The 23,385-nt window shown below is 40.8% G+C and overlaps 1 long non-coding RNA gene across 1 annotated transcript in view; it reads right to left on the bottom strand.

Annotated features, from left to right (window-relative positions):
- Window positions 1-23,385, bottom strand: part of LOC146767789 (uncharacterized) — a 114,281-nt gene that overhangs the window by 9,501 nt on the left and 81,395 nt on the right. The window contains exon 2 of the long non-coding RNA XR_014953566.1: window positions 5,277-14,078. This is a non-coding gene — a long non-coding RNA (uncharacterized LOC146767789). The remainder of the gene's footprint in view (window positions 1-5,276; window positions 14,079-23,385) is intronic.

The raw sequence follows: 23,385 nt of genomic DNA, 5'->3' as shown, positions 1-23,385 counted from the left end.
ACTTCTCTTTAGAAGTGAAAAACTCTATCGTTGCAGCTTCCAACCCTAAGAAAATCTGCCAAAGGTAAAAGATATAGTGAAGATAATTAGAATTGAAGGAAATGAATTTTGGATTTAATGAGTTTTGATCATGCGTATGCATGTTTGTTTCCATACAGTTCTTTCCTCTTTATTGACATCAACCTTTGTACGAGAGCAAATAACAATCTCGTATTTTAATTGTTCTTCTTCCTCACTAGATCACTCACAATTCCTAACAGATTCATAAATAAAATAGCAGTTTATAACCTTTGGTTCTGATAGCTTGCCAGATAAGCCTGCAAGAAAGGATACCAATTATCTACAAGTGCTATATTTCATATGTTTTCAACTATCCTGCTTTCATATTTTAATGATTTAATATATTAATGATGGCATTCTCAAATTTGTTTTAGATGTAAGAAAAAAAAGTTGACACTCATTTTCAACTTCAGGTTCAAATATAATTTTTACTAGCTTTTAAAATTGAAAAACTAATAAAAATGATTATAGCCTTGCTTATTCCAAAGTCTAAATTAAAGGCGTTTAGTTATAAAGTTAAAAATGTAGAACAAGATTATCAGATTTCATAAAACACAAATTGATACAACCCATTAAATGTTAGACTGCAAAGATTTCCCTTCAGCTGTAAAGAAACCTTCATTTCATTTAAAACTGGTCGAAATTTCTATTTCCTTCTGCATGTAGAGATGGACATGGATATTTCCAACTGAGATTTTGTTTCTTTATGAGAAAAATACACTGGTTAGGCAGTGAACTGGAACTGAGGGTTTGGGACATTATCAAAGTATCATGAGATGTTACCTACTTTCCAGGCATGACTCATTTAAAGGTACACAAAAATGTAAAAGTAATGATTTCAAAATCATACTCTGAAACACAGCCTTAATTTGGCCACTCAGAGAAGTGTCCTGCTATTACAAAACACTACAGGCACTTCAGCTCCCTCTTATTTTTATAAACAGCAACTGCTGAATTTTTTTTCAAAGTAAAACTCATGAAAAGTCCACTTTCAGAAAACCCAACTCATAACTAGGACAAAGGAATTCATTCCGGTTTCCTGATTCTCTGAGGAAAATATCTGTTTTGACACCACCACCCCCCAAAACAGAGAAGCAGTAGAGACTCTATTAAACCTTGTTATTAGCTTATTAGTATTGCTTTCCTTGGAAGGCCCTTTGATATTATAGTGATGATTACATCACCTTAACCAAGATGTAACCAAGCAAATCTTTGTGTGACCTGAAGTGACCAATTCCCAAGATAATAGCCTCTCAGAGCTACAATTTGGGTTATTTTACTTTGTTTACAGAGGTAGCATTTCAGTAAGATTTTCCAAAGGGAAAAGAGCTATTTTAGCATGCAAAGTGTTTTGGGCTAGGCTCATAATTACCTCATCCAACACAGATACAAAAGCAGCTATGATTAAAAGTTTCATAATTCTCCTTGCTCATTTTTTTTTTTTCTTTTTCGTTGCCACACTCTGTATTTTACTCAAGTACCCCAAAACTCTGAGAATTTCCCTTTCTTGTAGATAGGTTCATTTCACAACAACATTTTTAGAGGGCATCAAGGTCAGTTTAGGTAATTGTGCCCTTGTAGAGCTTCTTGGTGAACAGGAAGCCTCTTTAATACATAAAAATTATGTTGGCTCTCAAACTCCTCAAATAAAAAAAAAAAGAGAGCTGGAGGATTTGAGCATCACCTGCAAACAAGTATTGAGCAGACCAGCCTATTCCTCTCTACTCTGTTACTACCTCCAGCCTGAAGTACTGTCATGCACAGCTCTGAACCCAAGAGAGAAGTTAATTTCTCTCCCCAATAAGTGATAAAATCATTCAGAAATGCATAGTATCAAATAGTGGAAGATTGAACCAATTCTAGCCTTTAAGCACATGCATACAGAGGTCTCAACCCAGGCACTGCTACCAGTGAACAAATCCGTTTGCTCCTAATTCATGCAGGAATTTTTGCAGGAATGCCAGTAAGGAAGAGAGCCCTTTGTCCCATTGTCCCAGCCTAGCTATCTAGAAAGAGGCAATAAAATCAAACTTCAAGCTTTTATTAGTAAATCATCTGACTGCTGGACCTTTCCTCTAAAGAAACAGGTTCAGTACTTAAATGAAATTCCCCCATGTTTTCTAATCACTTGCAGCAACTAAAAATTGAAGATCATTACAAACATCAGGCTTGGCAGCATACTAAAATCTCTTTCCCCTCTAATACAGGTCATGCTGGAGTCCTGATCCATTTGCTTCTATTTTGGGTGGTGAAAGAAGGTAGTCACTGGGGTGCTATTAAAACCAGAATTTCTTCAAGATATTTGCATCACTTAAATACATCATAAACAAAGGCGGAAGCAGTATTTACTGTGCTGTAAAGGTAAACAAAAATAGCAACCCACAGTTAATTATGAAACAGATTGAGTGTGGCAGGTGAGTTCCAGCAGTCTGGTTTTGATTTCCAAATGAGGGATTAGAGCCAAGCTATAGACCTGCCATAATAAATTAACTATATTCCCATACTTGCATAGCTTGTTTCTTTTCACTTCTACTTTCATTTTACATTAGCAGCATTTGGCACTCTGATGTAGAAACAGGACTTCTCTATTCTTAATTATCTCTGAGCCCGTGGTTGTTTTTATGGTGGAACTACGTCCAATGCACAGCAGTGTGGGTCATCCTGCTAGCCCATACCTGTGCAGCCCTGAGCGCAGGACCTGGCATCCACACTCAGCCTGTGAGAAACAGAGAAGACTCCCTTACATTTTTTTATAGGAAATGGCTCATCAGTGAAATAAAGAGTCCCATGAGCAGAAACTGCAGGGGAAAAAAAATAATAAAAACCACTGCAGAAATATGAGCAAAAACTGGCACCATTCAAGTGAATTGAACACAAAGGGTCAAAGAGGAAGGGTTGGAGCAAGTTTGTGGAACATATTTTAAGAAGGAATCAATTGGATTTTTTTTTCTGCCACAGTCTGAAATATAAGCTGACAGGTCTCTTCAAGGCATGTTCTCTGTGGTGAGACTGGCTAAAGTGTGGCTCTGCTGCAATCTGGTATAGCCTGTGTGGCGCAGTGCCCCTCCAAACAACCTTCCCTCTGCTGTGCCCAGCTACTGACTGCCTGAGCTCCATTCTGCACCTGTCTCTGGTGCCCTTGTGCCACTGCCTAGCTTCAAATACAGGCAGTACCATGGTGGGAGTACACCATGATCACAGCCCAGCAAATATGCTCCAAAGTGCCAGAGGGGCTTCCCAAAATAGGACTTGGAATACTGCTGTGCCCTTGCAAGTCCCACTGACTGGTCCTTGGGCAGGCTTTATTTGCCTATGCATTAGCTCTGAGTGCAGTAGGTGGAAAGACAGTCCAGCCCTGAGGTTTAAGGTGAAAATCCTCAGTCTTGCACAAAACAATAGCACTGAGAACAAATGCAAGCTCTTGGATAGTAAGTATCCCATGCCAAAAGCTGGAACAAAGGAAAGGAGTGCCAGTAAGTCTTACCCTTTCAACAGACAGCACTGTGCTGAAACGCCTGTTGCAACTCAGTGTACATCTCTTTCGATGCCTTTTGCCTAAACTAACAACAACCAGAAGGCTAAAAACTGACAAATGACAGAAGTGAACTACTACAGCAAATTTTCAGTAGTAGAACAATTTAAAAACTGAAGAAACGGTGATTTTTTTCCAATAAATTTGTTTTACTACAGATTCACATTTTAATTGATAAACTAGTCTTTTATGAAGACACTGTCATAAATTGTGTTGCACTTCTAGTTTCAGTACTGTTCTTTTTAACACACAAGGGCCAGAATTCAAAATTGTCTTTTAAAGTACATTTCTCATATAAGCTCTTGTTTTAATCAGCAACAAGTGACTGTGCCCCATGCAAAGTTCTTGGTTTTGGAAAAAAGGCAGAATTTGGAGAAAGAAAATGTCATACCTGTAGACCTTTCCAACATACAGACCTTACAACAAGATCAAATGACAAATCCCTATCAATGTCTTTTAAAATACCCACCAAGACCATTTTCAAAGACTCCTTATTCCCAAATCTCCTAATCCCACTTCTTTTTCAATGACTCCTTCACCAACAGAGTTCCTGGCTGACTGTGGTAGATCTGAGTGGTGTGCCAGGTTGCCCATCATCCTTGCCAACACTGTCGTACTTTCCACAACCTCCCACCTCACTGTTTGCATCCATGTACCCTCTCTTGTGCAACGCCTGGACTGCAAATGCCCTGAGACATGGAGCATTTCTGCTGAGTGTTTCTACTGCCCGGAGCACTCTGGGCTGCCAGTCCACAATTACACAATTACACCTCCTAGGTGACATGATACAAATACAAACTGTGGTCAGAGCTGTGTTTTCATCAAAAATACATGTCATGTTCCTACTGGATATGAAAGATGAGAGACAGAACTTATTAAATCAATGCCAAAAATACATTCTTTACTACCTAAAAGTAGAGTGATGACCTTATTTACTAAACCATTTGCCACTTTATACCATTTAATAGGACACGCTATGATCAGACAACTATTTTAAAAAAAATTGAATTAAATTACTCCACCTGACATAAACTGATACAAGTTGCTTATCATCTTCATTAGCAAGAAGATGAGTAAGATGAAACTAAACACATTTCACCTTTGTGCCTGATAATATTTATGTTTAAGGAATAAAATCCAAAGTACTGTGTTAATACATTATTGCTACTTAGTAGTTAAAAGAGTGGTAAATAAAAATAAGCAATATAGAAGCAAATTGTTCCCCATGAGAGAAGAGAGAAATTTTTCCAGAATGGAGCTCTGGGCTATCACTGTCTGTGGATTTCAACAGTGACAACAGAATAAGCATTGGAAATCCACAGTGCTTCATCAAAGAAAGTTTCCTCCTCCTTGGAATTAAGAGAGGAAAGTTCAGATTTTCCATTGCAGTGTAAATGACCCAAAGAGAAAGCTTTTGCTTCCTGGTGTTAACAGTGAAAGTAGAATAGGGAACATTATAATCTCCACCTTTGAAAAAAAAAAATAGTTTTTCTGCAACACATCTTACTAGCGTTATCTAACGTCACAGGAAAGATGGCTTGGCTGCCCAGAAAGGTAACAGAAATAACCAGAGTAACCACAGGTAAAGCTGTTGTACAGGATAAGGTGGTACAACCTTATCTGTAAGTGTATGATCTCCAAATGTTTGACACAAAGAAACTGTATGATATGATAAATGCCTTACCTCTGCTAACTGTGGGGGGTTTTGCATCTCCCTCTGATGGTCAGACTCGGTGTGGTGAGCTGAAGTGACCAAGGGGCTGAGCCAGCAAAAGAGGCACATTTAGAAGCCAGAGCTATGCAATCCCCACCCCAAAAAATGTGAACTAAGCACAGCAGTCATCTGTTCATGCTCACACACTGAGCACAAGTGGGTGGATGACCAGCTGGGAGATGTGGGCTCCCACCCAACTCCTTGCTGAGGTGCAGGTGTGCACCTCTGCTGACACCTCTGAGAATGTAGAAGCAGAGGTTGTTGCACCCTGAAAAACTGCCTGACTTACAGACTCTACTTTTTTAACACAAACTATGAGGGTTTGGTCACATACTTTATTTCTGTAGTGGTTCAGCTTTTGAGCCCTGAGGTATTACCTGTGGTTACATGTGATGAATGACTCTGCCCTTGAAACATAGCTAAGTCCCTACAGCTGTGCATCAGTACCTTCCTCTGGAAATTCCTATCTGCATATCAGCAAGGCACAGCAGCTGTCCTAGCATCATGCAGACCTTTCTTAAGGCTGTAGCTGACACTTTTCATTTATTCCAAGTGAGGCACACACTCAAACAAGCATAAAACAATGTGTAGAGCAACAAAATGTCAGGAAGCAGGTTCTCCATTAATGTAGGTGCCTTAAAGTGAGGATACATAAGTAAGGATTTCAATAGGGCATTCGTCATGAAAAGTCCAGGCAATCCAGTGCTAGCATAATTAGATAGCAGGATAATCTATAAATTAATAAGAAGATTAAATATTTTTTAACTAACTGGAAATAGATTTCTGCTCCTTCACAGTCACTCAGTCACCGTCTTCCAGATCTCCCTCTTTTCTGTCTGAGAGGGAATAGAGTTTTATCTCCTCAGATAAGCATCTTTAACATCTTTCATCAGATCATCACTGGCAGGCAGCTCCCTAACCTACAGCCACAGAGTCTGCCCACCATGTGGTACAACCCTTTGAGGGAGAAAACCTTATTGCAAATATGTGATACTAAATTTACTCCTAAACCTCCCCAGATTTATCTTTGGTGATGAGGCCTAAAATAACGGTTAAATACTTTAAATTACCTGTAAGTCTGCTATTGGAATCATGTTTTGTTCTCTCTGACAACTCTTTTACCTTCATCTGTAACAATTAGAAATATAGCTTCCAACTTGTAGCCTTTCAGTCCTGTTCAATGTAGTTTCTCTGCTGAATATCCCTCAAGAAACAGGTTATTATCAAAATTGATCATTTCTATTGAACAAATCCAAGACCAAATTCCTGATTCTGGCTTCAGAAGCATTTTTCTGGTGTAGGAACAAAACTGAGTTATAAGTGTGTATAACTGAGTGTGGGAAACTTGACAAATTTCACTCCTCTCCTGAGCAAATGCAATGTATTTCATGGGTGTTGCTAGCACAGTTCAGTCAGAGGCAGTAGGCACCACCTCAGCACTGGCTGGTGGAGTTGGCACTTAAACCAGCACATTCCTCCCTGCAGTGAGCATTGATGGACCAAGAGGGCATGCACAGTTTGGCAAAATAATTCAACACAAAAATGTATTATTTTCTGTATCCACATAATGTGATGAGAAAGACAGTGCCATGCTCAATATTCCAATTTTATTTTCCATTGAGATGAACTTGGGCAACTTTTTTGGCTGGAGAGTAGTGATCATTAAGAAAAAGGTGGGTCCTTGAACTGATGATCAGTGTTTGACAACTCAGAAACTCATCAAGACTCTTCATCACTCTCTTTGCTGCAAGAAATCCTTATTAACATCACATCTCTAGGTCACATGTAGAAGTTATATAAACCCCTGAAGATATCAACCCTGTAAATGTGACCATGATAATTGACTTGCACACATGATAAATGCTAAACTGCTGATGTTTAGGATAACATCAATATTGACTGTTAGCAACATAAAAGCTCTCTAAAACTGATATGCAATAGGTGCACAACTGTAACAGTCTAACTCTTTAGAACAAACCAAAATTTATCTTGCAATAGAAATTTAAGATCCATGTCTCTGAATGAGGAACTAGTCATTGAGGTTTGGGACCAGTCCACTGGATAACTGTGGAACAATGGGTAAATATTGAATAACCCATCTGATTTTCCGAGGGAAAACTTACTTGCTATACTTGATACTACAAATCTCAAAATCTGTCTCACATTCTGTTCCATAACACAGTGGCAATAAAGACTGATGTTATACTCTAGGAATCAGGAATCAGTGTAGGCATTTTTCATCCCCAATGTGTTATTACAATAGGAAAGGAAAGCATTCACCTCCTTTCTGAGGCAGCCACACTGCACAGATCATCCACTGCAGATCAAGCAATTCACAGAGATCATTTGTCTTATGGTATTTCTAGTTGCATGCTATGATAAATAACTCCAGGGGATGGGGAAGAAGGAGGAAATGATCAGTGGCTGACAGACCTGTTCTCCAGACCTGATTTTGATCTGGGGAACAAGAGAGGGACAAACAATATCTGAAACTCTGCTCTTCTCCACTTCTCAGCACAGGCAATGATCTGTTGGAAGGAGTTCTCTGAAGCTGTGGGTGCATCTGGCCAGACTCCTACAGCTTTTGAACATGTCTGCACTGGTAGCAACCACATCTTCTCTCTGTGAATAAGTGCTGTAGGAAGTAGGACACACAAACAAGATAATTTCTGACAAATTGTCCTGAAAGCCCAGTGCTTACTGTTTAGTGTCTTATTCACTTCATGTCGTTTATCAGGAAATGCAAGTAGGAGAAGGCAAGTGCAGAATAAAATAGATGGTTTGATTATATTCACTCAGCTGTTAACAAAGATGTGATTACAAGTTTCCTGCTTTCTCGACCACAGCTAGTAGGGGAAAGAAAATTAAACCTGGAGTCAGAATCACAAGAGTAAGACAGAAGGGGAGTTTGCTGTACTTGTTTCCTTCCTGGCTGCAAGTGCATCTGGAACCTTTATTTTAAATGCTAAATTTGTAGAAAAGAAACAGCTTTCAGGCTTCAATGGGTCTACTCTAAGTGTCATGTTCTGTGGAGATGGAAGACTTGGTTCACCTGCTATTTGGCCAAAATTAAAAAATGTCAGTGCTTGAAATCAAAATTCTGGCTGCAGCTTGGGAAGTTTCCTTTTCAGGGCAGCATGACTATAGGCTTATTTTACATTTCTGAAGGATGAATGATCCCTCAAGCAAATGCTGCTGAATTTATATTCTCACAATGAGCCTTCAGGATCTCAGATGGAGCTGCTGAGTTGTTCGTCTTGAAATGAGATAGAAATTATTCAAACATCACTTACTGATCACACATGAATTCTGGAAAGAAAAACCCAAATGTTGCCTTGACTAATATTCTTCTCAGTGCCTCAGACTGGGGTTGGAGAGGAAGGAGCAGCTGGGCAGCCAGGACACAAGTCTGGGAGAAGTGGTGCTACACAGAGCAGAGCTGACTGAGCAGAAGGGTGCTGGAAGGAAGCCTTTTCCTCCTCCACTCCAATGGCCCATTTTGTCCATGGACATTGATTTGGCACTTGAGAGAGGAAGGTGGGCAGGGTTGTGATGGGCATTTGCAGTATCAGTTGGCAAAGCAAGCCAGGCAAGAGTAAGGTATTAAGGTGAGACACAAGGTTAAAAGAATGGCAGTGTTTAATGGTTTCTTGTATCACTGCACATTAAGAACATCACATCATTGCCTACACGTGTCCTGGCTCCCCTTCAGCCTTACTTTAAGTTATCATGTTATCATGAGGAGCCACCAAAATCCAAAATTGAGCAGAAGCTGAAGCCTGAGCTGTTCCAGTTCCAGTACAATTATCAGAGTGGCTAAAGTGTAAAGGTACCTACAAGATAACTGCTAAGAACATCAGGTCACAGGGACTAAAAAAGGGGGAGGGGAAGGGCATTGAGTTATATTTGTGGCATAAAGCATAAATCAGTGCTGTGGCCACTACTGTTCAGGGCACTCCCTGGGATTGCGCTGTCTGGTTCCACGGACCAAAGTTCCCTACACATGGTCTGAAGCTGTGTGGAAGACCTGTGGCAGGTTTGGATCCCTACATTTCCTTAGGTAAACCCTCTAGAACCAGCTTGGGACAGAAGTTCCAGTTGAGTCTACCCTAAACGCAAACTTTATGCACACAAATCCTGCTCTGTGGGTGGAAAGGGCATGCAGCAAATCAGACAGTCCAGGCCATCCCTTCCAAAGAACAGTGTTGCTTCAAGCAAAAATGGTAAAGCAGATACAACTACTAAAACACTGGAACCTCAGCACCCTCCACAGTATCTCAGTTGACCTCACATGTTCCTATAATAATATTCTTGAAGGACCAAAAACTAGAATGCAAATAAAAGAAGCAAAGAGTTATAATGTTCTGCAGCTCCTGACCACAGAAAACATGAAAGACTACCCTGTGGATCACTGGAAATGCTCTATGAATAGCTAAGACATGATGATTAATTAACTCACTCTTCAAGTGCTCATTTTTCATTTCACCTCAAAAATATCTAAATCAGATTATATTTTTAAACCATCACCTTTACACCATCACCCCTGGCACAACCCTCCTCTCTTGACCTCACCTTTTCAACTTCCTGCTAAGATGTGCATTTAATGAAACAAAAATCTGTATGATTTTCAAGCTCAGATCCAGCTCTTTCCCTATCACAATCATCAGCTAGTTTCCTTAAAATTTCATCACATAATAAAAGGAGACCCTGGGGACAAGTGTCCTAATGCTGTACTGCCTGACAGATGGACAATTCCTTTCTTAGAAGTCCAAAGCTCAAGGCTGACATGAGTCCTTCAGGGAACAATGCTCATTTTTTCCAGGACAGTACCAATTCCAGGTCAACTATGGCACTAACTATAAAAAGCCAAACACTTTTCCTGTTGCTTTGTCAATGGTCTTTAATGCTAACATGGAGGGCGTACCTATTCCTCATACAATTGAGCTAATCCTCAACAGAAGTGAATACATACATGCCATTTCATGAACTGAACATTTGACCTCCTTTGTTGTTGCCTAGTTTACAGAAATATCCAAGTTATTTGTGTTTAACCAGTTATCCCTCCTAGTTCCTTCAGTACTCTGACTAAAAAGTTAAATAAGAAACTGGTAACCTTCACTGGTGCAGCTACTTACCTCTAAAATGCAGTAATTAATCCCGAGTGGATGACAAATACTATCCAATTTATTCTCTGCTTTGGCTGCAGCTTAAAGCAGCATGGACTCTGAATTAGTGAACTCTTTGGGTTCAATCTGGAAAGCATATGTTTCCCTTCCATCATTCAATCCATCAGAATGCAAAACTAGACCTGGGAAAGGCACATGGCACATTTTGATATTGTTCATTAACATTAATGTCCTTGTTATAAAGATATGTTTTATTTGCAGGTAAAAACAGCCTTATGGGCACCTGGGAACACTTTGAATGATTGCCAAAAAAAAGAAATTTGGGTCATAACATAATGACCAACATCCCCTTTTAATCAAATGAAGCCATCATAACGTGTCAGTCCTCTGGGGAAACAAGGACCTTTCACCTTGCTGGGGCCTGCTGAGGCCAGCAGTAGCTGTAAGCAACCTTCACAAGTGGTCTCGTACTTTGGAGAGAGAAAATATGGAATCTATCCATCAACACACTCACTTCTGACACAGAATGCATAAAAGAAACTAATTCTGATCAATGGGGTAGTGATGTTGCCTTGAAGTTAACCCGTGCATTAGGGTTAACCCATTTAGGGCTCTCCTGACACCACCATAGCTTACCCTGGAACCTGTGCTGGGTGGCCATTGCTTTTACACTGAGGAGCTTTTGGGGATAAAATTTCAGTATAAATATGGAATTCTGACTCCCTAACACTGCTGCTCTCTGCCTGCCAAACCAATCAATGGACCTCTATCATCCCAAAACGCTTCTGTTGCCACCAGACTCCATCAGACACTGTAGACACCTCACAGAGACAGGTAAGCCTGGGGCAGACAGCCCACCCTGAGGGAAACTAGAAGTGTGAAACACCTGTATGATGTTTTCAAGTGGACAATCACCCAGCCTTGCGACAAAAAATTTTGAATATTTTCCTTGAAATAAAATTTGTATATTTTCATGAATTAACACTTCCTGCTCTCTGATGTTTCATTTAAAATTATGAACCAAATACCCCAGTTACAAATCACCCCATACTGAACATGCATCTCTTGGAGATGAGAAAGCCTTACTGAAACCACAGAAGTCCCAGCTGCTTGCTGACATTGCCCTGAATAATTTACAGCCACCCCACAAATTAATGTATAAAGACACATCCCTGATGTCTCAGTGCACTTCATGCTAAGAAAGGAACAACTGTCCTACAGGCTCCCCAAAGGCTGACAGAGCAAACACATCCATTTTGGCTTTTCCTGAAGTATCAGAAGAAAAGGTTAATTAAACATTGTGCTCTGTATTTTGTTTTGAGATTTTAGGTAACTGTATTCTGGTTTTTTTCACTGCCACTCAGAGCCCCTTCAGTGAAATATAATATTTAATCTTCAGTTTTGCTCCAACTGAAATGACTCCCCAGATTTGTGTGAGAGGCTAATGTATATCTCAGATTGCTCCCTGGATAGTCCTTCATCTATCAAAGAAAGCAGCCATGTGGTGAGAGCTTTCCTATTAACCTACCCTGAGAGGTGGGCACAGGCTTTTAAACCCCACATTTCTAAGTAGCTTGGTGCCCCTGTTCCTGCTCCATCAGAGCTCCTCCTGCTCTGTGATGTACTCAGGCCACCACATCTGTGAGGTGAAGCTGGGCTGTTGCTGCTGTTAGGTACAAACAGATATAAGCACAGCTATATTAAATGTGTTGCTCAAAGAGCAATTTAGGTCAAACACTGTTGCCAAAGCCTTTGCTTTGCTGAGGCTGCTCATATCCAGTCCCAGATGTCCCAGATTCCCCATAGTTGTGTGGCAGTGGGGCTGGCAATGCTTGTGGCAGCAGAAGGGGGGATGTAGGGAGGAGCCTGCCTCTCAGTAGCTGTGACCCCTGCTACAAATGCAGCCCTGGGGGCTTTCTCAGCATCTCTGGAGGTGCCTGGGAGGAGCTGGCAGACCTGCTCACTGCCCCAAGCAGACAGAGAAACCTTACTAGTCCCAAGGCTTTCCAGGTGTTTAACTCACTGAGCATGTCTTAATTTTAATTAGTGAAAATGAAACCAGCTTCCAACATTGGAAGTGATGATAGGTCTGCCCCAGCCTGCTGTGAGACGATGCAGAGGCCTTGATGCAGAGACTTCCTCTGCTTCCCACTAGCTTAATTTCTGAACAGACTGAGGGGTGGGCAGCACTTTGCCAGGTCCCTTCCCAAGCTATTGGCTTCCCAAACCAAACATGACATTCACCATCCAGTGTTTCCAGGCAAAGGCTCCTTGCATATCAAGAGCAGCGCAGTATGGGACTTTAATATTTGAAGGAGGGAGTGAATTATCAGGTGCTGAATTTGATGACTTAGGATTTGGTATCACTTCTCAATAGTGGTGCTTTCTAGCAATCCCCTAAAAACAGCTGATTTGGAAAGAACATAAGCAGGCCTGCCCTAACACCCAAGGCACTAAAGCCCATTGGTAGCCCTGTCCTCAGGACTATTAATGCTCTTTAACATGACAAGATTCCTGATCCAGGACATTGCATTCATTTACATGTCTTTTCCAAACTGAAGATATTTTTGAGCTTTATTCTCTGACTGGTTTGTGTTTTACTTAGAAAGTGAGGAAATCAATGGAAGAAATACTCATCATTTGCAACACACAGAAGACATGGGGGCCTGACTGAGAAAGGACAAGTGGTAAAAAAGCTCATATGTTCTTTATAATCTCCCAATTATCTTTCAAAACTCTGCCTTCACAACAAGGTTACAGTGTACCCACCACACATTTTCATGAAAAAGAATACCACAGGAAAAACTGAACAGTTGTATTAAATAGCTGCTCTGAAGAGAGAGGAAAAAAATTTCTGACTGAGAAAATCAATAAATGTTAAATCACTGCAGATAATTGCAAAATTATGTTTTGTTTTATTTAAAGTCATTCCTAATTTTTTGGAAATTAGTTCTGCAAATGTTGCCTGTAGAGAAATAAGCTTTCCCTTGAGTATCACTGAGGATGATGGACGGGACTAGGAAAGAATGCACAATCATGTTTTCTTCCTCCCAGAGAGAGGGCATTAATCACATCTTCTTCCATAATCCTCCTTCCAAGGTCCCAATAGGAAAGGGAAGAACCTGTCATAGATCTAAAATTGGACTTTTTTGGTCTTCAGCATGGTTGTTTCCATGGAGCCTGCAAGACATCTGAATGCATCCCTTGACCATTCCTGAGGACAGCAGAGGCTGTATTCCTCAGCTGTGTTTACGCATACACCTGGTTCCTGTGCCCTTCTCCTTCCAGCACTTTTCCCGTCCACTTTGGTCACTGCCACATCCATAGTTCAGAAAGAAAAGAGCATTTTAAAGTATTTGCAACTGCTTTTGGCGTCTTCCATTTAAGGCCCCTGGGAGGAATTCTTTTGGGAAAAGGCAGAGGTGGATGCAGGCCAACAGGCAAGGTCCTGTCAGAAAGGCCATGCATCTGCAGGACAGATGGCAGGGTGTGTGGTCACATGTCCCCGAAGGAGGTTGGTTTCTGGTTTAGATGAATCTCTAAAGCAGGTTAGCATGTCCTCAGTGCCCCTAGTTGGAGTATTTGGACGAAGGATCAGCTCCGGTTCCAGGATGATGTAGCAGCACAGTCAGAGTAGTTTTCAAGACTAGAAGGAGGCAAAACAAAGAGCACAAGAGAGGTTTTGATCTGTAAAATATTTGAATATTTTTAAGGTCTCTATTAACAACTCTAGTCTCCCTGCTGCGGCAATTGAGTGGAGGAAATAATAATTGAGATTGAAAGGCATTCACCATTCGACCTCTCACAACCCTGACATTCTTCAGTAGAATATGATTGGATTTGGGCACATCTGCTCTCAATAACAAATATAAAAAATGTCTTGCAGCTTTAAGGACTGAAAACATATAGTTGGGTTAACAGAAAGGCATAAATATGTATATCTGTAGACTCAATATAACTTTAAGGGTACAGTAATAACTCTGTGATTGTGGCCACATCATGTTTTTGAGGGCTTAATCTCCTGGAAATGCCTGGGAAATTCATGGAGGTAGAAAGTCAATTCCCACTGCACTTGGGCATAGCCCCTCAGATGACACACAGGGGCAACAGCAAAGGTCATGCCCAGCTGATGTCCCAGCCACCACCAAAGGCAGACGTGGCTATCAGAAGCTGAGCCCTCGCAGCTTCAGCCACCTGCCCCAGGCTGGGGTTGGTCTTGTGCACAGACAGCACTGCCAGAACAAGCCACTTTGCTGGGGGAAGCATGTACTGATACCAGGGTGAGCTAAAAACACATCCAGTGCTGGCTTGGCATAGGTTCTTCTGCACCTCGCAGAAGGCTGTGCACACCCCATGGCTGTGACATGTGACAGAGGAAGCCAGCCATGCTGGGGACAGGGCTGTAACACGCCAAAACACGGAGCATGTCCAGTCCCTCCAGATGCAGCTGCTCTACGAAAGACTGTGCTATCAATCAAATGATGTTGCTGATTCATCCCATTCCCACTAGCACATGTGAGTCATCTGTCCACCCTGGACTGTTCACTGATGAAAAGTTTATTTTTAACAAGTACTGGTTAAAAATAAATGTAAATGTCATACAAATAAGTAAAGCACTCAGCCTCAAATTGGTATGAATGTGAAAAATTAGCTAGCTTGAATGCAACAGGAAACCTGAGAACCAGTCCTTCTCTTACACTGGCATAAATCAAGAATAACCCCACTGAGATCAGTTACTGTTTCTATAAGGAAGCATTTTTAAGGCTCTGATTGAGACCATGCTCCATTAACCTAGTAGGACGATCCCTTCAGAGGTTTTATTATTACCCAGTGTTCACAGAAACACTCTGACAGTAAGGATTTAAATGCAGAGGTCATACCACCCTAGTGCTGTAAAAGTTAGCAATCTAATCCAAGCTTCTTGTTCAACATCCCTCTAAAATAAAATGAGATAAATTATCATGTTCCAACCCATCCTACTATAGGTCCCAACAACTGGGAAAAAATCCCCTTTGGACCCGCAGATAGTTCTGCATTGACTATAGACAAAATCTGAATAACTGTATTGGACTAGGCACCTGCATTTTAGCAAGATGAGCAACATTTTAATTGACAACAGCAGACAGAAGACCTGAATCCTGCTCATCTCAGCTCTAATGAGAGATGCCCAATGGTTGAAGTGATTGAGGATTTAAAAACTTTGTCTAAAAAAGGTTGCTAATAGAGCGTATGGGTAAAAATCTGTAGTCTGAGATGCAGAGCAGGACAATCCAACCATCTTGCCAGGCCACCAGCTCTGGAAATAGCACATCAAGGGCCCCTATCCTGAATTGCTTTGTGGCTTACAACTTTTAGGAAAGCTGCACAATATCAGCCACTGGATTTAGCCTGCTTCAACCAAAAAACACGTTTGCACCACATGGAACCTGCCAGTTGCCCTCCCTGTGTTTTGTCATGGACACTGAGGTCCTTTTACATCTGAACAAGCAGATGAGCAGAGCAGTGCAGGCACATGTGGTCTCCTACCCCAAGGCCTGACATCCCAAGAAGATGTTCAGTGTAAGAAGCATTGGAAGTGTGAGACACAACTGAACAAGTCTGTTTAAAAATAAAATAAATAATTGGCACATACATACATTTGGATCACAGAAAAAAGGCAGAAGCACCAATAATTTCCCTTGCACATTTGTAACAAGCAGATGGCATCTGGTAATTTTATGGTGGGACTTTGAAGTGACCTGCTCTTTCAAAACATGAGAGTGAAACAAACTTTTAAGAGCAGAGCACTTCCTGTTGTCTGTCACGTGAGGCAGCAGGGAAAGATGTGCTCTCCTTCCTCACCGAGCATTAAAAGGGCTCAGCTGTGCTGTTCTTTGCCTTAAACCATCGGTGTGGAGCTCTTCAGGGCAGTCTGCTGTTGTGCCTCTGAGCTCTGCCTCCTGCCTGCCATGGCCCCACAGCACTGCCACACTCAGCCTCCTGCAGAAATGGCAGCAAACACCTCAGTGTTTCCTGCAGACCCTGGCTGGCACTGCTGCCTGCCCCAGAGAGCAGCAGTCATTTTAAATATAATATGGGAGAGCAGCCCTCCCTCTGGCACTCTGCAGCAGCCCTGTCAGCTCTCCTCCCCTGCCTGGGCTGCTCCACGCAGCGTGCAGGGAGATGATCCTGGGACCTGCACGCGGATGCTGGCGTTCCCCTTACCACCAGAGCAATGGCCAAGGAAGGAAACTCAGCACGTGGGAGCTGCAGGAGAGGAAAGGAGAAGGCTTGTGATATGGGTAGGGGTGCCCTTCGGTGCCCTCAGGAACAGGCCACCCTTCTCTGGACAGGGCGAGGGGACACAAAGGTTTGGTGGCTCCAGCTGTGCGGCCATGGCAGGCAGCTCCTGCACATTTGTTTCATGCTTGACAGAGTTTCTCTCTCTCAGACAGAGCCCTCCCACTCTTTTTGCTCCTGATTCCCCATGGAATCACAGCGGTCATTCAGGTCTTCCCCTGATGCAATACTGCAGGTGAGTTTCACCCAGAAAGAATATGATTAGGAAAACTTTTTATCAATAGAAAATGAACTTCTCTCCAGCCTACAAGGTGATCAGTAAAGGCATATGTCCTTGATTTGCAGACCAAATATTAATTTGCTGTTGTTAATTATTTAATGCAACGTTTTGTCATTTATGGCCTACAAAGAGTAATAGGCAGTAACTGCCACTTAAAAGGGGCAACTTCGGGTGCAGAAAAAATGTTCTTTATGAAGCATTTCCTGTGTCCTTCTGAGTGCCTTATCAGACCAGCATCTTCCACTGTTATTTACATTTTATCTTCTTTAAGAACACTTGTGGTATGGACTGAGCCATCAATAAGGGAACAACATGAAAGGAGGGATGAAAAATAAGCTGTCTTAAGAGCACTACTCTGCAGGAAACTTATTAGCATTTATTGTGCAGTATCAGGTTACCAGAGTTGAATGGAAAGAACAGAGTTTATTTAAGTGGCACAAAGCACAACTCTTTGGAAGTCACATTCAGTATTTCAAAAGTACATGATGGAAAAGGACATAAGAGAAATCTCTTAGATTTTGCAAAAGCCACTAACAGGTACAAGTTGGGGAGGTGGCTATTAAGGCATATGTGAGGCTTAAGAAACAGCTCTTGGATAAGGGAAATGCCACAGAATTAGGGAAGAAGGTGTAATTTACAGTGGGGGAAGTCCCAGAGCTATCACATTCATTACCTTCTTGCACAAAGCCTACATCTTGTCATTCTCCCACAACTCCCCCACCCCCAAATAAGCAAAGGAGATGTACTTAAGAAGCAGCTCAGTAGATCTCTGAAACTTATTCCTGCATCTGGAAGACTCCTGAGCTTTTTCAGTGGCCAAGTCACAAACCTCACTCTGACATTAAAAGACTGATTGTTAGTTACTGAGGCAGACTGCAGGAAAACCTTCGAAGCCTCTCATTAGGAGTAAAGCAGGATATATATTTACAGATGACATGCATGTGCTGCTGTTAGCAAGACACACAACTAGAAATTAGGCTAGATTTACAGTTTTGAGCTCTCCTTGAGCTTGGATAATGATGAAATGAGCACAGCTGACATTTCATTCCAAGAAAGCAGAAATATATGCAGAGAGAAGACTTCACCTTGCTGCAGAAGAAAATTTTATTCCTCCCTGGCTGTGTTCTCTCAAAGCAGAAGGTCATGATCTGAACTTCCATTAGGGCTGTTCAAAAATGCATCAAAGGTTCGATGGATAAAAGAATGTTATTTTCCAAAACCGCTGGGACACTTCCTGTCAGTTCACATAATTGAGTATTACAGTATTTAAATTACAAATTGAAGATTATTTTTACAGGTGTCATTTTAAATATAATATGAAATTTCTTGACATTACCTCAGCCATGCTACACAACCCAGCTGTGCTCGGACTTGCATGTGTGATGCACATGGCTGAAATTTTGTCATATTACATCATGGGCTACAAAAACACACAGTATAAATAGACGATGTAATATTTGAGAGAGCAAAAACATATAGTGCTGGCCTGGCTTTATGGAGCTCCAGATCTAATACGGATGAGGAAATGTAAACTGTTATTAGAGTTCAGATCAAACCTCCTTCCAAAGGGTCAGGCAGAAGCGGGGGTCACACAGACGGAGCTCGGTTGCCCTCCAGTGGCTCTCACCGCCCCTGCCTCCCTCCCCATCCCAACCTGTCCCAGGCAGGAAAACCATCCCACGGCTTCCAAAGCTGAACAAAGCAGACAGCTGCAGCCCATGGGGAAGACACACGCTGTTCACACTGGCAGGTCTGCAGGCCAACAAGGAAAATGTTACATTAATTAAGAAAGATATCTTTAAGAATCCTCTTGGCTTTCTATCCATAATTTGGTGCTAGCGGCTGCAAAGAATTTGCCTTCAACTGTTCTAATTTAATGTGGCTTTCTAAAATGCTATTATCTCCATTCTGTAATTTGTTATTTCATTTTTATGGTTTCCAGCAAATGCCACGTCTGGAAAGGAAAAATCGACCTTCTCTTATAGTCTGTTGTGACTTGCAATTTTCTTTCATTCTACATGAAAAACTCCATTCCCATTGAATAATTCTAAGCAAAACAAGAAAAATAAAGAAAACAAACTGTCAGCAACTTCCTAACATTGTTAACACAAAAAATGTCAACAATACTCACTAGATAAATTAAAGCTCTCCTGCCCTTTTGCTACCCTCTTCCTAAAGCAACCAACATGAAGCTTTAAGTCGATTCCAACCTTTTTAAGCAGTTCCAGATCCAAACACAGTGACCACAAACTATGTTGGGTGCCTGGGCAGTAACTCACAGCAATTGCCAAACTCAGGAGTCAGGAGATGACATTCCATCTGTAGGCTTGTCCACACAGTAAGAATAAGAGACTGATAATTGTAAGATTAATGGTGCAATTTTTGTGTCCTTTATAGCTGGGATGCTTCACAAAAAAGAGCACAGTTTCATGATTCAAGGAATAAATTTGGGAATAGATCCAAGGAATAGATTCAAGGAATAGTGGAAAAGGCATTAACATATTTTAAATCAATTTTGACAAGTTAGAATTTCAATGCACATGTAACTATTAAAGTGAGGGACCATAGCAAAATGACCACCTCTCTTAAGACAGAACATTGCACAATTTTTTAGTGATTTCAGTGCAAACATTCTTATGCCTCTCACTTTGTATGCCTGTTTTCATTCTTTCATCCTACAAAGGCATAAAATAATAAATAAGTTAAATAGTTTGAAGTTTCAATTTCTCTTCCTTTGGTTTTTTTTGGCCATTGTTTTTGAAAAAAGCAGAAGCACCTAAATAAAGTGGGAAAATAAGATCTTCCAACATTCCTATTCTAACTGAAAGACCTTGTTAAGAAATACTGCATGGTTTGGTGTTAGGCAGTTTGGGTTGTCTCATTCAACAGAGTTTACTATATAACTAGAGACAGAAATAAAAACAATACAAAAATAAGCGAGTGGAATAGTTTCTCGTTGGGAAAGGCAGAAAAATCGAGGCTGCCCCAGATCTAACCTGGCAAACAAGGACACTGAGTTGGGTTTGATGGCAGGAAAACCCATCTGGAGAGATGTTGGGGGTCACGAGGGCACAGCCTGATCCAGATGGAACAGGAGAGGGAGCTCTCACCCAGCCTGTCGAGGCAGGAAGGTGCGCCCAGGTACTGTGCTCCAGGCTAAAGCAAGGAGCCATGAACCCCTGTGGAATGGGGGCTCAAGATTTATGTATATAATATAAATATTATTATATACTTTATATAAATATCATATATATATATAACCCCTTCACTGTTTACATCTGAGAAGTCAAGCACTGATTTTCTAGGGTTCAAGTTTCAGTATGGGCAGGTAACTACCAGCGTCAACATTTAAGCTCTGTGGATTCTACCCAAAAGAATGTAAAATTTCATGGGTTTTTTTGGGGGTTGTTTTGTTGGAGTTTTTTCAGGGCTTCCTAACATTGATTCACTGGAGCCGAGTTTGACCTCAGTGATATTTGATTTGTTCACATATGAAATTCAAAGTCAAAATTACCAAGGAATGGGAGTTCATATGGATGAAACCCAAAGCAAATGTTTGCAGGAACCTTTGAGAAATGGAAGTACTGTGTTCACATAGTTCTAATTATAACACGGCATTTGTAGGATTCATATGAGCTAGGACCCGTGGAAAAGAAACATGAAGGGAAGCTGATTTAAAGAGAAGGCAAAATACCCTATGGAATTTGGATTGGAATCTTCTAATGTGAAGGAAATCTGCTGAAGAAAAGTGGGAACTACTTAAAAAACAGCTGAAGAGACCACAAGTGAAATTCATCCTGGTTATAATCTAAACACAGAAAAGGGCAACAAAGGCCAGTTTGGCTAACAAGGATATAAAGTCTTGTACATCATGTAAAAAGCATAATGAAGAGTCTTTAAAATATACATAACATGAGGAACTACATAAAAAAGAAGACAGAAACTAGTTAAAATGAATAATTAAGAGATGAAGGGGTTCTAATGAAAAGTAAACCATTAAGAATACTTTAGTTAATCATTGAAGTGTCTTGCATATGCCCATGACAAAGAAAAGGAAAGGCAGTAAACCACCATTTTAATTTATAAAGAAAAAAGATGGTGGATTAGACCCACTCTTCATGTTGAAATGGTGCTGTTCCTCATTTAAATCAGAGTACAGCTTTCTATATTTTCCCTCCTTGATCCATTTGTTTTCTGCCCAAAGTTTGAGGGATTCTTCTCATCATACCAAAGCCATGTAGGAAAGGGACAGGGTGTCCACTCACTCAGACACCACCAACAGTCAGTGGGGTGGACACTAAAGCTAAGTAAGCTCTCCCACCATGAGCTCTGAATGAGAAAGTTTAGGTGACTAAAGTTGGATGTGAGGACATGTCTCTCTATGTACACAGGTACAATTTTATTGTAGTTTAAAAATTTTAAGGAAACAATTGACTTGAAATTGATGAACCTTACTTGTTTACAAAAGCCATGGGCACCACAGCTTCAAAATAGCAAGTTGCAATTGCAAAAGTAATAGAAAATTTTGTCCCCATATTAAAAAAATATTTTTTTCTGCCCATAAATGGCATCCTTCCATGTCAAACCGATGAATTTCATCTGTGAGTCATTTTTCATGGAATGGTAAAGTTACAAGGGGTAAAAGGCTCATTAAACTGCAGACAAGTTTGAACAGCATAGCTGGAGAGAAGCTGCTGGCTGGGGTCTTTGCAGTTGTTCTGGTTAATTCTGGAGCTCTCCCATATTTTTATTTTCAACTGTTCAGTGTTATACCTTCCCACAATACCACTTGCCTGATTTTCAAAGAGTAATATGTTTTCTTTTTCAAAGACTATTAATCTTTGCATGGCAAATATCAACCTCCAGATCTTTCTTCTTATATTTCAGAAGCACATCAATGAGTTACATGAGGTGGGGCCTACATGATTCACAAGGAGGTCTTGCACTAATCTGCTCAGGGAGCACATCAGGGAGTAAAAAAATCCACAATACAGAATAGAAGAACTTTATTAAATTCTTCTATTTTGTTTTAGGGACAAAATTAAGTGGTTTTTGAAAGGAAAATTGCAAAGCGTTTGATTTGTGCTCCATTCAGCAGGGAAGGCCTTCTGGTTTACAGCAATCAACTCTTTTAAAAGTAGCTTTTGAAACACTTGAGATTTTTCACATGGTCATGGCATACTTTGAGTTTGAAAGGACTTTAAAGATCATCTTGTTCCAACTCTTCTCTATGGGGAGGGGCACCTACCACTAGACCAGGTTGTTCTAAGTCCCATCCAAACTGGCCTTGAACATTTCCAGGGATGGGGTATCCATAATTTCTCCAGGCAGCCTGTTCCAATGCCTCACCATCCTTTAAAGGGAATGCATCCCTGGGTGGACCTGTGAAATCCTGGTTTTCAGTGAAATGGCGTTTAGCAGGATGCCCACAGTAGAGGTGTGGCAGAGCTGTCTGCTCACGTGGAAAGGAGTCATTTTCCTATCCACCGTAGAAAATACACCACAGAGGATGCTCAAAAAGTTATGCAACATAACTGTGGGCACTTTTTGTGAGGATTTATTTTTAAGAATTCTACCTGAGTTCCAGCTGGTCTAGCTGAGAAGATCCCTGAAGACTCAGCATGGCTCCCAGGTGGTGCTTTTTTTGAAACGAAGTCATATTGAAACAATGACTGAAATAGATTAACACAAAATTGTCTTGTTCTACATGAGGGTGTCCATATCAAATAGTAATAAATGTTGCTTAATGCGTATTTGCTATCAAAATCCTCTTACAAATTCATCTGAGGCAAAGAGAGAACAAAACTCATTTCACAAAAGCCCTCCCTCATTAAATACTAAAACAAATTTATTTTCTTCCACTGAAATAAGAGGTTTGAGAGTTCCTACTGTTTTGAGTCTATCCAGAAGTCTTCAAAGTCCATAGGAAACTTTCCACTGAAATTCAGGTTTCTATCACAAAGCACAGAGAAGGGAAAGGTCCTAACTACACAGGCAATCCTTGTTCTAGAAGAACATAAGAAACAGAACATTCAGAGCATTCTTAAGTCACAAATAAGTTGATGATTTTCTCAAAAGTTGGATGTCATTTGAATGAATAAATCCAATGGGTACAGCAGTGGTGTTTTCAGTTCTGTAGCTACATATTCAAATGCACGGTTTGCATTAGAAAATCTAGTAAAAGATTTTTCAGGTGCAATGCGATTTTATTCTTTTTTTTTTTACAGGAGGCTTTTCTGTATTTGCTTTGAGTAGTCATTAATCAGAGCAATGGAGAGGAAAAAGAAACACCAGAAATGGAATATCACTTAACAAGCCTGCAATTAGCCGACTAACAAGTTTGTTATTTTTGTACTTTTTCCCACTGTATGATCTAATGGAATAGCAGCAAGCG

Source organism: Lonchura striata, chromosome 3, assembly GCF_050655825.1.
Source record: "Lonchura striata isolate lonStrDom1 chromosome 3, ASM5065582v1, whole genome shotgun sequence".
NCBI lineage: Eukaryota > Metazoa > Chordata > Aves > Passeriformes > Estrildidae > Lonchura > Lonchura striata.
Note: the sequence above shows the minus strand (reverse complement) of the source record. Positions and strands in the feature narration are given on the sequence as shown.